Here is a 15,890-nt window from a genome sequence, read left to right on the forward strand (position 1 = left end):
ACACACTGGGATGGGAAGATGGAGGGGGTTTGGGAGTGGAGGAAGAGGTAGTGGTTGTAGGAGGTGTACGTCGGCTGAGTTTGGGTGAGGTTGCATGGGCTGGAGGCTGTTGTGAGGTGGATGGCTGTTGAGTGGGTGGGTGCCTGCAGTTGGCGCCTGTACCTGTTGATGCGGTGGGCAGAGAGGTGCCCACCACCGCAAGGGAGCTCCCATCAGAGGAGGAGTCGCTGTCACTGGTGTTTCCTCCTGTCCCCGCCGTGGAGCTCCCCTCACCCTCCGTCCCACTGGTGCCTTCAGACTCTGTACATTCACCCTCCTGGGCCATGTGGGTTGCAGCTCCCTCCTGCTCTGGTGCCAATGCTCCTCCGCCAGATGATGCTAATGTACACAAGGACAGGGTGACAAAAGAAAAAGGGGAGGAAAGACAGAAGAGACACATGGTCAATGCCTGCAACAATACCAACATTGGCAGACACAACGCACAGGGAACAGCCCTATGCACTAGGCCACGCACTAACAGTTCAGGGGAAAATCACATGCCCATAGGGGACTGTGCCTAGACCCATTTGATGTACACCTGGAATCCACAGGAGCCTGACTAGGTGTAGAGAGCCACTACCACTTTTGGGTTTGGAGTGCCACTGAGCCTGCTTAACAATTGATCTACCCTGGCACGTTTGCCCCGGCCTAGGGGAACCCACAGCCCACTTCCCCCACCCAGAAACCTCGTAAAGCGCACAGAGTCAGCTGAATAAGACTGTACTCACCCCCTGGTGGCTGCTGTGATGCCCTCAAGCGCCCATCCAACTCAGGATATGCCACCGCCAGGATCCAGTACATCTAGGGGGTCATGGTGCGATGGGCACCCCTTCCACATTGGGAGGACATCCCCAGCTGGGCCTCCGCCATCTTCTTGCTTCAGCGGCACAGGTCCTCCCATCTTTTGCCGCAGTGGGTACTCCGTCTATGATAGACCCCCAGGGTCCGAACTTCCTTGGCGATGGCACGCCAAATACCCTTCTTCTGGTGGGCGCTGGCCTAGAGGAAAAGTGAAGTAAGAATGGATTTTACTCCCCCGTCCGGTTCTTCTTACTCATTTGCCACAACTTCCCACCCTGGCCCAGAACCACATACACTGACCATACTCACACGCTGGCCTCTGCCCACCCCCCCTGTATCTTCCATCCATGCCACTCCATACATTCATGTCCCATCCATCATGCTCACAGTGTATTTACCTGTTTGTCCGGAGGACCGTAGAGTAGCGTGTACTGGGGCAGGACCTCAGCTACCAGGTTGTCCAACTCCTCCGCGGTGAAGGCAGGGGCCCTTTCCCCAGACACTGTAGCCATTGTCGTTTCCAGACTCAGGTCACAGCAGCACATGCAGTGTAGGTCCTTTCCTGTTGAAGGTCAGGTATCAAGTGAGTGAACAGATATAAAATGGTGGTCAAGTCCGCGGCGGTGCGTACCGTCATCGCCGGCGTACATCGTCATTGGCTCCTGGAACCCATAGGGGCCAATGATAACCAATGCTGAATTGCACCGCGGTCTTCGTCTGCCTACTGCAGTGCTGCGCAACGCCAGCGCAGTTACCTCATTTCCCCTTGTCCCTCCTTACAGGTCAGGCAGCCGCCATTTCAGGGGGTCACATGGCAGGGCAACTAACTGTGTCACATCACTTTTGTGCAGGAATACGGACAGACAGAGCAACACCCGATGACATCACAATTGTTAAAAACACCCTTGTGAAACCTATGTGGTGTATGACCCTCTGCTCACCCTTCTCCTCCATAGGGCACGTCCACTGGGGCAGATGATGAGATGGCGCCATCCTCCGGTAAACAGACCCCTGGTGGAACTGTTGACAATGGAAGACGGACACATCATTATCACCTACAGACTTGATCGTGCCACAGTCCATGAACTGTGTGCCCAGTTGGAGCCAGACCTGATGTCAGCTATCTGCCATCCCACAGGAATCCCCCCTCTAGTGCGGGTCATGTCAGTACTCCATTTCCTGGCCAGTGGGTACTTTCAAACAACAGTGGCCATGGCATCAGGGATGTCACAGCCAATGATCTCTAATGTGTTGTCCAGAGTGTTTTCTGCCCTGCTGAAACACATGCGCAGCTACATAATTTTCCCTCAGGTGGAGGATTTGCCCACAGTAAAAGGTGACTTCTATGCCCTGGGACATATCCCCAACATCATTGGTGCAATTGATGGTACACATGTGGCATTTGTCCCCCCACGCAGGAATGAATAGGTGTACAGAAACCACAAAAGCTACCTTTCCATGAATGTGCAGATGGTGTGTTTGGCAGACCAGTACATCTCCCATGTGAATGCCAAGTATCCTTGCTCTGTGCATGACGTTTGCCATACCTAACTCTTTTGGAGACTCTATTAATTAAAATAAAGTCTCTCAATTTTAGGCTATGGAGCCTATTCACTACAATTAGGCAAAACAAATGTGGCTATTTTTCCTCACCAGGGCTTATAACACATATTTTATAAGGTCCCTGCTTATAGTTACATGCACCCAACCCAGAGAGGGGCTTACGGCACACCTTAGGGGTGACATATGTGAAAATAAGGTTGTTTAAAACTTTGGAAGTATTTTTAATTCCAAAGTCTATTTTGTGTGTAACTTTAATTTGAAAGCAGCCAGCAAGGCAGGCCTGCCTTTAAACTGACCCTGGGCACCTCAGCAGTGCCCCATAGGGGCACTACTTATGCTGTGGTCCCTAAACCTACATGCCCTACCATATACTAGGGACTTATTAGTAGGTTGAAATAGCAAATTATAACTATCCTAATTTGCATACTCATTTTACACAGAGCACAGGCCCTGGGACTGGTTAGCGTTACCCAGGGCACCACCAGAGTCAGGAAAACACCAGCAAAAACTGGGGGCAAGAAGTTAGGAGGCCTCTGAAATAAGCCCAGTTTTCCACATATCTCATCTATAAATCTAAAAACCGCTGAATAGGGGAAGATATATATGAGGACGCTAGTAAAGTATTCATTTCATGGACTGCAGGCTATCACTTGGAATACAAGAAGTATTATAATTAGTTGCAATAAGTACTATTTATATGCTAAATATGTGCAAACATGAAAACACAACATTTGTATAGTGAGGTGGGATGAATACCTTCCCCAGGCAGTCGTTTACAAGGAAAACACAAAGCAGGATGTAAAGTGGAACTTGGACATATTGGCTCTCTAAAAAGATTGATACTCACAAATGACAAGGGTGGGTAAAGAACGTTATTGGTGACAGCCTATCTTTCTTGAGTGTAGTTAGATTTTTAATATTCTCTTTGTTAACTCTTCTGGATCCGATTATTAGTGTGATTGGATTTAGATCCTTACACCTGCAGGATGTACGATATCCTGCTGTGTCCTCGGGCTAATCATGATACTCCGTTGTCAAAGTTAAAGTTTATTCTGTTGCATTATTACTTAAAATCACAACAAAGTATCAAGCACAAACGTACTAAAAACAGCACCATATAAGTGAAAAATATCACAAGCACTAAAAAGGCTTATTTCACAGAAAATTACAACATTGCCCAAAGATTAAAAAATAATAGCGAAAAAATACATTCATTCTAACAAAAGTCAAAGGGTCACATATGTGGGCATCCAACCTCTGAATACTAGGCTAAAATGACACGTAATAGGGCAGTGACATCTACTACCCTCAGAAGTCAACTCGGATCTTTTGGCTCAGACAGGAGTAATGAGATCATCAACTCAAACAATGAGAATCAACACAATCAAAATATGCAACAATGAGTCAGTAATTTATTCACACCATGACCTATGTGGTCATGAATCACCACACCAATTTAGTAAAGTTTAAACATTTATTGCCCTTGGATTGGCAATGCTAAGGTCACATAAATGATGCATAAAACCAAATCATAGCAATATGGAAACAACCGCCGAAAGTCCGCCCGCCAGCCCAGCGGGAAACACTCTTCCCACGAGGACGCCGGCTCAGAATGGAGCCGGCGGAGTGCGAAGTGGGAAGGTGCGACGGGTGCAGTTGCACCCGTCTTGAATTTCAATGTCTGCAAAGCAGACACTGAAATTCTTCGTGGGGCCCTCTTACGGGGGCCCCTGCAGTGCCCATGCCATTGGCATGGGCACTGCAGGGGCCCCCAGGGGCCCCGCGGCACCCCCTACCGCCATCCTGTTCCTGGCGGGAGACCCGCCAGGAACAGGATGGCGGTAGGGGGTGTCAGAATCCCCATGGCGGCGGAGCGCGCTCCGCCGCCATAGAGGATTCTCAAGGGCAGCGGGAAGTCGGCGGTACACCGCCGACTTTCCGTTTCTGGCCGCGGCTGAACCGCCGCAGTCAGAATGCCCAGCGGTGCACGCCAGCCTGTTGGCGGTGCTACCGCCGACCTCCGCCATGGCGGTAATTACCGCCAGGGTCAGAATGACCCCCATAGTTGTGCAATTGAATCAGTCACAATAAATTAATAAGCATTTCAATTAATTGTTGACTCAGACATCCTAACTACCAAACCTCAGTTTGAAAAGCATGTGTGGGCTGGGCTTTATCAAATGTGGAAATAAAAAATAGGCCCAAAATTAATTTGGAAAACATGGCACTAACAAAAAACATGCAGTTGGATTTCTAAAGGGAAAAAACCCTGCAAAGGAAAAACAAAGGCACATTGGTTATACCGCTCCTAAATGAGACAGCAGCCAGCAGAGCCTTCATCACTGGAGCACAAGAACTGCAGGTCCTCAGAGATCAGCATTAGAAACATGAAAAGGGAAAACAGTTCAGTAATGTTGGTCCTAATGTAATTGAACTGTTAAAATCAAAAATGGCTAGACAAGAGCTGAACAGAGTCCGACTACATTGAAGGCTAAACAGAAACTGACTCACATCACTTAAAACCTGCTAAATAAAAGTCCCAAAAGTTACTAGCTAGGCTTCTATTGGAAGAGGTGGGTTAGTGAGCACACAATAAAATTTCAACTGGGTTTTAGTTGTATCTTTCTTTGTTCCTTTCTCCAAGATAGGGTCACATTCAGGCTCATCTTCAGATGGCAGTTTCCATGTAATAATTGCATTTTATTTAAAAACAACAACACAGGACATGATATTTGCTCTTTGTTAAAAGTTACACTTTTTATCACTAGAAAGTACAAAATGAGAAGCAAGAACAAGACAGAAAATTTCCACTGTGCACATAAAACAGGATGCCTAATAAAACAATGTTTGCAAAATCATTTAAGTAAAATCAGAATAACATTTTTACATTGTGTGTCTGGAAAAATACTAAAATGTAGACCTTTTCGTTATTTCTAAAACACGAACAATAAAACATTTCTAATAATTTCAAGCCATGTTTTGTAGTACAATAATATAATTCATATTTTGTCAGCACATGTAGTGATAATTAATCAAAACACATTTTCATAGTCATTTATTATTTCACATTGAACTCAAGGTGACTGACACCATGTCAGCCACATTTTTAAACATACACGTTTTATTTTCCTAACACATGCTTTTCTAGTTAGGCCTTTTAATACACTTTAATCTTTTCATTTTAGTCATGCATATTTATTAATAATGTTTGCTCTCTAACAATCCCTACTCTGATGGTTATATGTGCCTTCACAAAAGAACATACACTAATGAGACAACTCAAAATGTAGTTTGTTTAGTATATCTACTATTATGTTTTCTCAGTTTTTTCCATTCTTCAAAATTTCTCAAATCATGAAAGTATCTGCTTCTCATCTTTTCCATTTCTATTTCTTCCCTCCTCTGTTTATTTTTCATCTTTTGAAATAGTATGAATCTATACATTTTGTAACATCTGATCATGCAAATGAAACACACAACCACTATCAATAAGTGTCTCAGTATCATTCCCACAGCACTTTCACCAAGATTTCCCAATCAATTTTCCATTTTAGTAACTCTTTTACCAATATTTTCCCACACACTTGATTGTTTCAGGTCCCTTAAGTCAGAATTCATATTTGTCAAGTTTTTAATTTAGCTCCTAATTTCTTTAGTGTTGTCTGGAATAAAAGTGCAACAATGTTGCACCTGAAGCATCCAACAGGGTCCACCCTCTTTTGCTAAAAGGCTGTCTAACGCAAGATGGTTCTGCAGAACCACTGAATGTACCACAGCCATTTTGGTGTCGTAGTTTGGACTCTTGCTCTGAGCAAGACTGCGGGTCTCAGGATGACAGTACTTTTGTTTGTACGTGACTAAGTTTCTTCCTACAACTAGTTGTAACTGTTGTCCAAACCTTACCGGCTTACTAGCAGTACCTCACCAGAAACACAATAGTAAAAGGTGATTTGTAGCAGTCGCTTACGCATGGACTCAAAATAAGATATCTCAGGGTTGTCGTGGTTAAACGGAAATTACCCTTTTCTCACAGATTTATTATGTCTCATACAAACAAAGGCAATAACACAGATGCAGTGAAGTTATAATAGTTTTTATTCAACATAACTGCAATTTGTGATAAGTTGCATGAACTGCAATGATTAGGATAATGAATATACCAAGCAACAGTATTGTGAAGAGGAGAGTCATTGTTATAAAGACCCCCACCATTATGCAATATATGAAAGAAATATATGTACATGTAAAAAATGGAATAAGCCCTAATACCCTAAGGAGAGTAGGTCTAACCTCCTACCTAAAAAAGGAGAGCTGGGTTTGTTAAACCTAATCTGCCAAAGCCGTGTCCATGAGAGGAGCCCCCAACCCTCGTTACCTTGGAATGAGGTCTCTATCTCAGACTCCGCAGGGACACGAAGACTGGGTCAGCGTCAAGATGACTGCAGCATCAGTATCAGCGATAGTGGCGATGCCCTCTGGTCGGAATCCCTCTGATTATCTGTCTAAAAGTGTGTTGTATTTATACAGATCTACAAGGTCCCCTGACATAAGTGTTATTCATAACAATAGATAACAGGCATGCTTGGGACGGCAATTAACATCAACAATCCCTCGAAAGTATAGAGAGGGAAAATCCCTAAGTGTGAATGCCTACTGTATGTTTGTCTTTCGTGCTTGATCTTGACGCCTTGGTGCAGTGACACTGATAATAGAACCCATAACAAGTGGTCTAACTATAAACAAGGCCGCCATTTTAAAGGAAATAAATAATTAAATGGGCTAAGACAGAGCAAGCTAAGTAGGTTAAAAGTCACTGGGTGACGGGGGCACGAGTTTACAAGCCTACGGCTAAGCTAACTCCTGTTATCCCGTTAAAACAAACTAGGATTCACTACATTGGTGTCCGTTAAAATTATTACCCCAGAAAAATCTTTTAACATTTTGTCCAAACTGGTTGATAGTTTCCTTATTTTCATGTAATTCAGAACAACTCCTACAGAAAGAATAATTGCTCAAATATATCCCCAATTATTTCTGAATAACTTGCTCTTTTTAATCTTGGTCTTAAGTTCTCATGTGTAACATTTATGTTGTCAATCTGGAACATTTTAGGAAAAACCATTCCCAGGTATCAAGTTCCATACTATGGATGTTCTATAGCCATTTTATTAATGTGTATAGGGACTTTATTTTAGCAACTAGGCCTGCTGCTTGTGCTCTTCAGCCCACTTACTTTTTATGTGGTGCTGTTGTAGTTTCTTTATCTAGTTGTTCTTTTGCCTAGGGAAGCATTGCGTTTTTAGCAAGACATTCTTTTCACTTTGTGCTTTCCTCAAGGCTGCAGCATGATAGAGTTGCCAGCAAAGTGGTACACTGCATCTTCAACATTCATAGAAACTTACACATCCTTACATTTTCTCCGAACATCTGCTGTTTTATAATAAAAACACTTCTCTGTCCCAAGGATGTTAGAGGGAGATTCCAGCCAGATGACCAGGACTGCATGTTGATTGACTTTGCTGCAGCTGCTTGCTGAGACTACCGGTTTCCCAGCCTACATGGGGATGGTGAATCTCTAGACAAAGGGCTTCCTTGCTCAGGTATGGGGGATGATGTTTTCCCAGGAGAGAAACCTGAAGGGCAGATTAAGGCTTATCATGCTGTGCTCTAACATAGCGTAGGTAGAAGCCACAGGTATTACACATAGTGACATCATGGTGGGACTTTTCTTGTGTTTCACTTTTCCTGTCACCTTTTTGCTTTTAGCGTGTTTCACCATTCTAATTATTGCAATTCATGCCATTTTATCTAAGACACAGTTGCTTCAATACATTTTATTGAATCATCCTCTGTTTGTCTTTGCATGTGTAAGACTAATGTAACTGAGAGAAAAGAATGAGATCCAATCCACCACAATTTCCATGCAAAGTGATTCATGTCATGTGGCCGGTTGCCACAAAATCATCCCTGCTCTTGGGCAGAGGTGAGGTGCTACTAGTTGGCCGGAAACGGACTAGGTCGACACATGGTGTAGGTTTGGATTCCCACAATTCAGGTGATAGTGCTTCCCAAATCCAGCAGCCTCATTAGGATAATGAGAGCCCATGTGACAGGGAGATGATAACAGGTATTTCTTGCACAGATGTAATAAACACCTGGAACCACAGGATCCTGTCCATTTGGCATAAAGTCCCATGAATTCTTAAATAGAAATACATGTTGGCATTCACTCGTTCCCACACACTTAGTATCAGTTCTGGGTTGAGGCCTGTATATAGACAAAGCTTTCCTTAAGGTTAGTGATCTAAAGCAAGCTTACCTTGTGTGTTAGTTACACTATATGCATGATCATTCTTGTGACTGAGTTTCACTAAATCCTTCTCTATATTCTCTTCATTGCCTTTCTTCCTTCATCAATCTGATCTAGAAAAGCTTTCTCAATTGATGAAAGTGTACATGTGAGGTTGATCCTGTGTGCATAGGCTCTGCCAAATGTCAGTGTAGGTTAAAAAAAAACTCCTACAATGTCTATGTTCCTAGCTTTAGCAATACTATGCAAGTGTTAGTTAACTGGAACAAAAGAAAATACTGAATCAAAATGAGAATAGAAATACTGTATGAATTCCTGATTATAAAGTCTTGTTAATAGAAGACTACAACTAATCCCATTAGTGGTAAGTTATGATATGTAATCCCTTCTTGTACTGATGAAGGAAGTTGTGTACACACATAACATCCTCTCACATCCATAGTCTCAACATATTCATACAGCAAACAATAGAAAACATTAGAAGAAAGATCTCCCTATTAACTAAGTGTAAGTAACTCTCATCTTTATAAAACTTGTTTAATTCAGTAATTTTAGTAGTCTCTTGTAGTGGAAAAAGTGTATAAGTAGTTTTATCTTTATCAGAAATGCTCATGCTTATGATCAATAACAAACTTATCAACACACATACAACTGTCAATCCAACACACACATACTTGCACCCATTGTTTCTGTTGAGATTGGCACTCATGGCCTGTAAAGAATCAAAAAGTGAAAGAGAAGAAAAATATATATAACTATGCAGCTAAAGCAAATATCTAAAATGATTAAAAAATAATATTCATCTTTTTTGTGATTATTTACAGCCGATTTCTGGCTCTCCAGAATTTGTCAGAAATTAGTTTAGCAGCTTTGTCAAAATTAGTTTCAAATGTCTCTTAATAGATCACCATCTTCTGATCACTATTACTTCCAGTGTATAATGTATTTATGGCTCATTTGGCAACGTAATGTCAAAACTCTGCTCAATTACGACTTCAACTTCCAAAATGTTGATTCTCATGATCAAAACAAAAGGACATAAACTTGGGTGGTCCCACTCCTCAGCTGCAAGGCATGTCCATTCGGAACTTGAGTATCTTTGACATGCAACTCTCTTTCTGTTTGATTTTTGACTTGCACTTATTTTTTCTTCACTCAGATCTGTTCCTTCTGCTGTTTCTGCTTTCTCATTTATGCTTGACAACACACCAGGAACTTCTTCAGTTGTATGCAAAGCAGGCCATCAATCCCCTTTCACAGTTTTTCTAGACAGTGATGGCACAACTGGACTTACGATTCTTCTTGATTCAACAGGAATTTGACAAGCTCTTCTTTGACTTGCTTCCCCTGCAGCATTAGCCACTTCAGGAGCAGTCAAATATGCATGAGCTCAACTCTACTTTTGGATACTTCAGGATTGTCTATAGTTTCATCTCCCAAAGGAAGACCTGAATCTGGATCTTCACCAGTGTGCACTGTCTTTACTTCTGCAGTCTTTTGTTCTGTCTTTGTCACTTGCTCTTCATGAGACTGTACAGTTTCTTCTGGTGCTCTCAGGAACACTGGATCTTCATCATCCAAAGGATATGGCACTTTACAAGTGTGTTTGGTGTGAATCCAGTTTGGAATTCCAACACACTTCACAACAGTCATTGTTACCAGTATAACTTGGGATGGTCCTTTCCACCAATGTTCCAAGCAAGTCTTCCGCATGTGCTTCTTGATCACCACCCAATCACCAGCCTGAAGTCTGTGACACTGGTCTTGGAATGGTGGCATGGCTGTAGCTTCTACCTGGTGAGACAAAGAGTGAACCACATCAGCTAGACCCTTGGAGTAATCCAGCATCAAGTAATCTGTTATACTTAAAGTGCATTTGAAGGAACAGCTAGCAATCTCATTGCTCTGCCCATCAGTATCTCATGAAGCAAAAGACCAGTCTTTTTGTCAGGTGTACTTCACATGTTCAACCGAACCAAAGGTAAAGCATCAGGCCATTTCAAATTTGTAGATGCACACATTTTTGCCCATCGAGCTTTCAAAGTGGCAATCATTTCCTTTACTAATCCAGAAGGTTCAGGACGGTAGCTACAGTGCAGCTTCTGCTCAATGTTTAAGGCTGAACGTAGCATTTTTATCCCCTCGTTATTGAAGTGACTACCTCTATCTGATTCTAAGGAGGCTCGAAAACCAAATCGTGGGATCAACTCTCTAAGTAACAGCTTTGCTACTGTGAGGCTATCCTTTCTACATGTAGGGTATGCTTCAATCCAATGACTAAATATACAGACAATACAACACGCATTTCAAACCATCACACACAGGCATCTGAATGAAATCCATCTGCATTCCGATAAATGGACCACCTGATCTTCCAATGTGACTCAAACTGACAACTGTTCTCCTTCCCAGGCTCATTTGCTGGCATGTAATGCATCTGTGCCAAATGGTTTCTGCAACCTAGGTTGTATCTAGCCATTTGTGTCAGCAGACAGTTTGGCAAGACTACCTGCCCTTCATTTGAAACCCAAATGTAATCAATTTCTCTTTGATTACACCCTAATTTATCCAGCTTCCTTTTTCATCATCTGGAACCTCATCTTTTCATCTTTTAATTTCTTTCGAAGTGTCAATCACTGTCAACAGAAAACTTTGACTTGTCTCACCAGTTTTTGTTACATTTTTCCACTCTTCATTTAAAGTAGCACAATTAAGTGTACAAAATCTAGGTGTCTCATCTGCATATGAATTACCCATAGAGATAAAATAATTTGTTTTTTTAGTGAGTATTACAGTTCACTACTGTGATTTTATCAGGGAATTGTAAAGTTTTTAGCAAATCATGAATTCTGTCCCCATTTCTTATCGGGGAGCCAGGAGGTCTGAGACCAAAATTACCAAAGTCATGCACAACACCAAATCCATACTGGCTGTCTGAAAAAATTGTAATTTTAAGCTGTGATGAAATACAGTATGCTCTAGTAAGAGCAACCAATTCAGCCACTTGTACAGAAAGTACTCCTTGAAGCCATGAAACTTCGAGTACACCTGAAATGGTGCACACAGCATAACCAAATCTCAATGTTCCCGCATTATCTCTTAGGCAGGAACCATCAACAAAAATGATTTAATAATTTTTCTCTAACTGTGTATTCTGAATATTATTTTATGATTTAGCAGTGTCTATAGGTAGCAAAGTAGCAAGATTAAGTACTCTGCACCTTTTAAGCTACACATTTGGGGACCCCAAAATCAATAACTCATAGTGAGTTAACTGAGCATTTGTCAGATATGGAGTTTTGGTCCTGGTAAGCAAGACCTCAACTGAGTGAGGGACCAGAACAGTTAAAGGATCACAATGCTCTCACTTTGTGCAAGGCTCCCACAAACTGCAGCCACATTTTTTAAACAGCCTGACAAAGGTTCAGTAACTGGATCTAAAGTAGTGAAAAATATGCTACAGGGCGATTTAGGCCACCATGTGCCTGTGTTATGACAGAAAGAGCAGAACAATCACGTTCATGACAAGACAGTGAAAATGGTTCTGTGTAATCAGGCATTCCCAGAGCTGATACCCTGCACAGACTCTCTCTCACCTCAGTAAATACTTTCATAAAAGCTTTTTCAAAAGATACTGGGCAGTAGTTCACCATTCCCAAAAACATTCTGACATCTTTTTGAGTAACAGGAGGGTTCATTTTTAATATAGCTGTAACCCTTTCTCTGGACACTTTCCTTGCACCTTTCTCTATTTGATGTCCAAAGTACTTCACCTCTTTCTGACAAAACTGTAATTTTGCTAGTGACATTTTATGTCCATTTTTACCCAGATGATTCAATAAGGCATTAGTATCTTGCCTACATGCTTCTCGAGTCTTTAGAGCAACCAGTAAGTCATCACTGTTCTGAACCAATGTTTATTGGAAAAGCATTTGCAATGATTAGAAATTCTTTTTCAACACTTGAGTAAAGCTTTGTGGAATTCTACACCAGGAATACAAACAATTGCAGAATCTGAAACAGAAAGGAACTGGCTATCCTCATTTAGAGGAACTGAGAAAAAGGCTTGTGATAAGTCCACTACCTTGAACCATTCTGTGACACATGAAATTTGGAACAAAATCACTGCTGAATTTGGAACTCCTGGACAACATTTGACTACAATATCATTAATCTTTCTCAAATCCTAAACTGTGAGAAAAATTCCACTAGGTTTTCTCAATCCCATAATATGCAAGTTACATGGGCTGCTCAGCACTTCTTTCAAAATCCCTTGCTCAACAAAATCTGCAATTACAGAAGTAACTCCTTCATTTACATCTGGTGCCATGCAACATAGGGGAATTTTCAGAAAACTGTGACTTTGACTGGTTCGCCTCTTTTAATTAGACTAATATCTTTTCCAGAAAGATTGCAAACTTTCAAAATAACTGTATCTCGTAAATCAGTTGGCAGGTCCTGTACTGTAAATGCAGGACAAAGAGTAATCAATAGACATTCTTCATTAATTAGAGTATTACCAATTGGTATGGATGATTCCTCATCATCACTATTTGTTTGGATGGTAATTCCATCTTTGTGCAAGTAATCAAACATCTTGATCAGCACAATAAATCTCTTTCCAGAAAACATAGTGGACTAGAGTCACTACGAATTTGTGCATGCCTTCAAAAGTACCAATTTTAACAGGAATTTGCTAAGTAATCAGATTTGTCAGGTGATGATTCACGACTCCTACAACCTGCACTGTTCTCCCAGAAAGTGGCACATTGGGAACTTCTGCAGTTCTGACAGTAGAGCATGTAGCTCCTGTGTCAACCAAGAATGAGAGCTTTATGAACCATGACTGTTCCATTTATATAGGAACCACTCTGATCTACCTCTAATGAAGCTGCTGGCACACATTCTTCTTCATCCAAACTCTCCCACACAATTTCATCACTCAATACATCCTCACTGTGTAAGGGGTACTGTGTAATCAGTAGATGACTGTTTTGTTTAACCATCATAGGCACACATACATTACATGCATCATACGTCTAAGAAAAAAAACACAGCACACATATAACCACCACATACATTCTGCTAAAACCATTCATCCCACACAACACACCACCCACACCCTATCATTCACCCAACACTGCACCCTTTCATACACAACAAACCCTCACACTGTAAACACCCAAGATTTACTGACGATGAGTTGAGGGTCATGGTGGATAAAATTGTCAGGGTAGATCCACAACTGTTTGAAGCACAGGTCCAGATAACATCAATTGCCAGGAAAATGGAGTTATGGTAAAAAGTAGATCACAGGGTCAACTCTGTGGGCAGCCATCCACGCACAAGGGAGGACATCAGGAAGAGGTGGAATGACCTATGGGGGAAGGTGCATTCCATGGCATTGAGACCAAATAGCAGTGCCGTCCAAATAGCCGTGCAAAAGACTGGTGGTGGGCCCTGTAGGAGGCTGGCCTGGTTTGTTGTGGGTACCTTGGGTACTTACACCTTATACCAGGTCCAGTTATCCCTTATTAGTGAAGTAGTAGTATTCTAGTGGCTTAGGCTGATAGAGGTAGCTATAGCAGAGCACCTTAGGCTGCTCCAGGAGACATGCAAAGCTCATGCAATACCATTTATAGTTACACAATACTTATACACAAGTAAAGAGAATACTCAGTGTTACCAAAAATAAAGGTAGTTTATTTTAGGGAAACAAGGCCAAAAATATCTTAGAGGCAATACTCCTTCTGGAGGTAAGTATTATACACTATATATACACTAGACACCAAAATAAGTTAAGTAATTAGACATAGGACAGTGCAAACAATAGGAAATGCTATAGAATGCAATGGGAGAAAATAGGTCTAGAGGCAACACAAACCATATACTAAGAAGTGGAATGCGAATCACAAATTCCCTTCTAGAGAAGTGTAGTGTGTGCAGAATTGCAGGGAGAGTAAGAATACAGTAAAGGTAAGTAAATTACCCCACCCCAGAGCCCAGAAAAGAAGGAGTAAAGTACTGCAAGTTTCCTTAGGACACACTACACCTCGTGATTGTGATTTTGCAGTAACCAACCAAGTCTGCAAACAACAACTGCCGGGTTCCTGGACCTGAAGACCTGCAAAAGAAGGGGCCAAGTCCAGAAGTCAAAAGAAGTTCCAGGAAGGACAGGAGCCCCTGCCAACCCAGAAGAGGGTGCAAAAGAAGAGTTCCCCATTGGACGAAGAATGCAGGAATGCACCCTAGGAAGCTGCCAGTGGGTTCCTGCATGATGCAAAGGATGTTGCACGACGTGAAGGTACATGCAGTTGTGATTTCGTACATAAAGTCACCAACAAGCCTTGGTTAGGACAAAAGTGTGTTTTGTGTCAAAATGGCACTGGCTGGACCCAGGAGGGACCTGGGGGCCTCAACTCTATGTGAGGAGGAAGAGGGGGCTCTCAGCACTTTAGAGAGCCCTCAGGATGCCAGCGAGCAAAATGCAGCTGGCGGAGAACAACTCAGTGAGTTGAGCATCACAGGATGGAGTGCTGGGGACCTGGGTCAGGCTGTGCATGAAGCAATTTTGCACGTAGTGCACAGAGGCCTCAGGAGGTGAAGAAGACGCAGTAAACAGGGGCAGTGTCACTCTGTGGGAAGTCAAGGTCTTATCTCCTCCAAATTGCGTCAGCAGGACCTCAGGACAGTCACTGTGAGAGGAGTCCAAAGGTACTGGTCGTCGTCTTGGAAAGTACCTGCGTGATCAGGGGAGTGACTCCGTCACCCCACGGGAGATTTCTTCGGTCCTTCTGGTGCAGGATGAAGACAGGGAGTCCTCAGAGCATGCACACCATGGAAACTGTTGCAGTTGCTGGCTGGAGCTGAAGTTGCAGAGGAAAAGTATCCCTTGTGGATACTTTGTTCCTGTTACAGCAGTTTCTGGAGAAGTCTGCGGTTGATCCGAGGTCAGAGGATGAAGTGGTAGTTGCAAAGGATTCCTGAAGGGAAACTGCAAGCATAGTCTGAAGAGAACCCACAGGAGAGACCCTAAATGGCCCTGCGAGGGGGATTGGCTACCTTATCAGGGAAGGACCTATCAGGAGGGATCTCTGATGTCACCTGCTGGCACTGGCCACTCAGAGCCCTCCAGAGTGCCCCCACACCTTGCAAAGCAAGATGGCTGAAGTCTGGG

The sequence above is a fragment of the Pleurodeles waltl genome, chromosome 11, assembly GCF_031143425.1.
Source record: "Pleurodeles waltl isolate 20211129_DDA chromosome 11, aPleWal1.hap1.20221129, whole genome shotgun sequence".
Lineage (NCBI taxonomy): Eukaryota > Metazoa > Chordata > Amphibia > Caudata > Salamandridae > Pleurodeles > Pleurodeles waltl.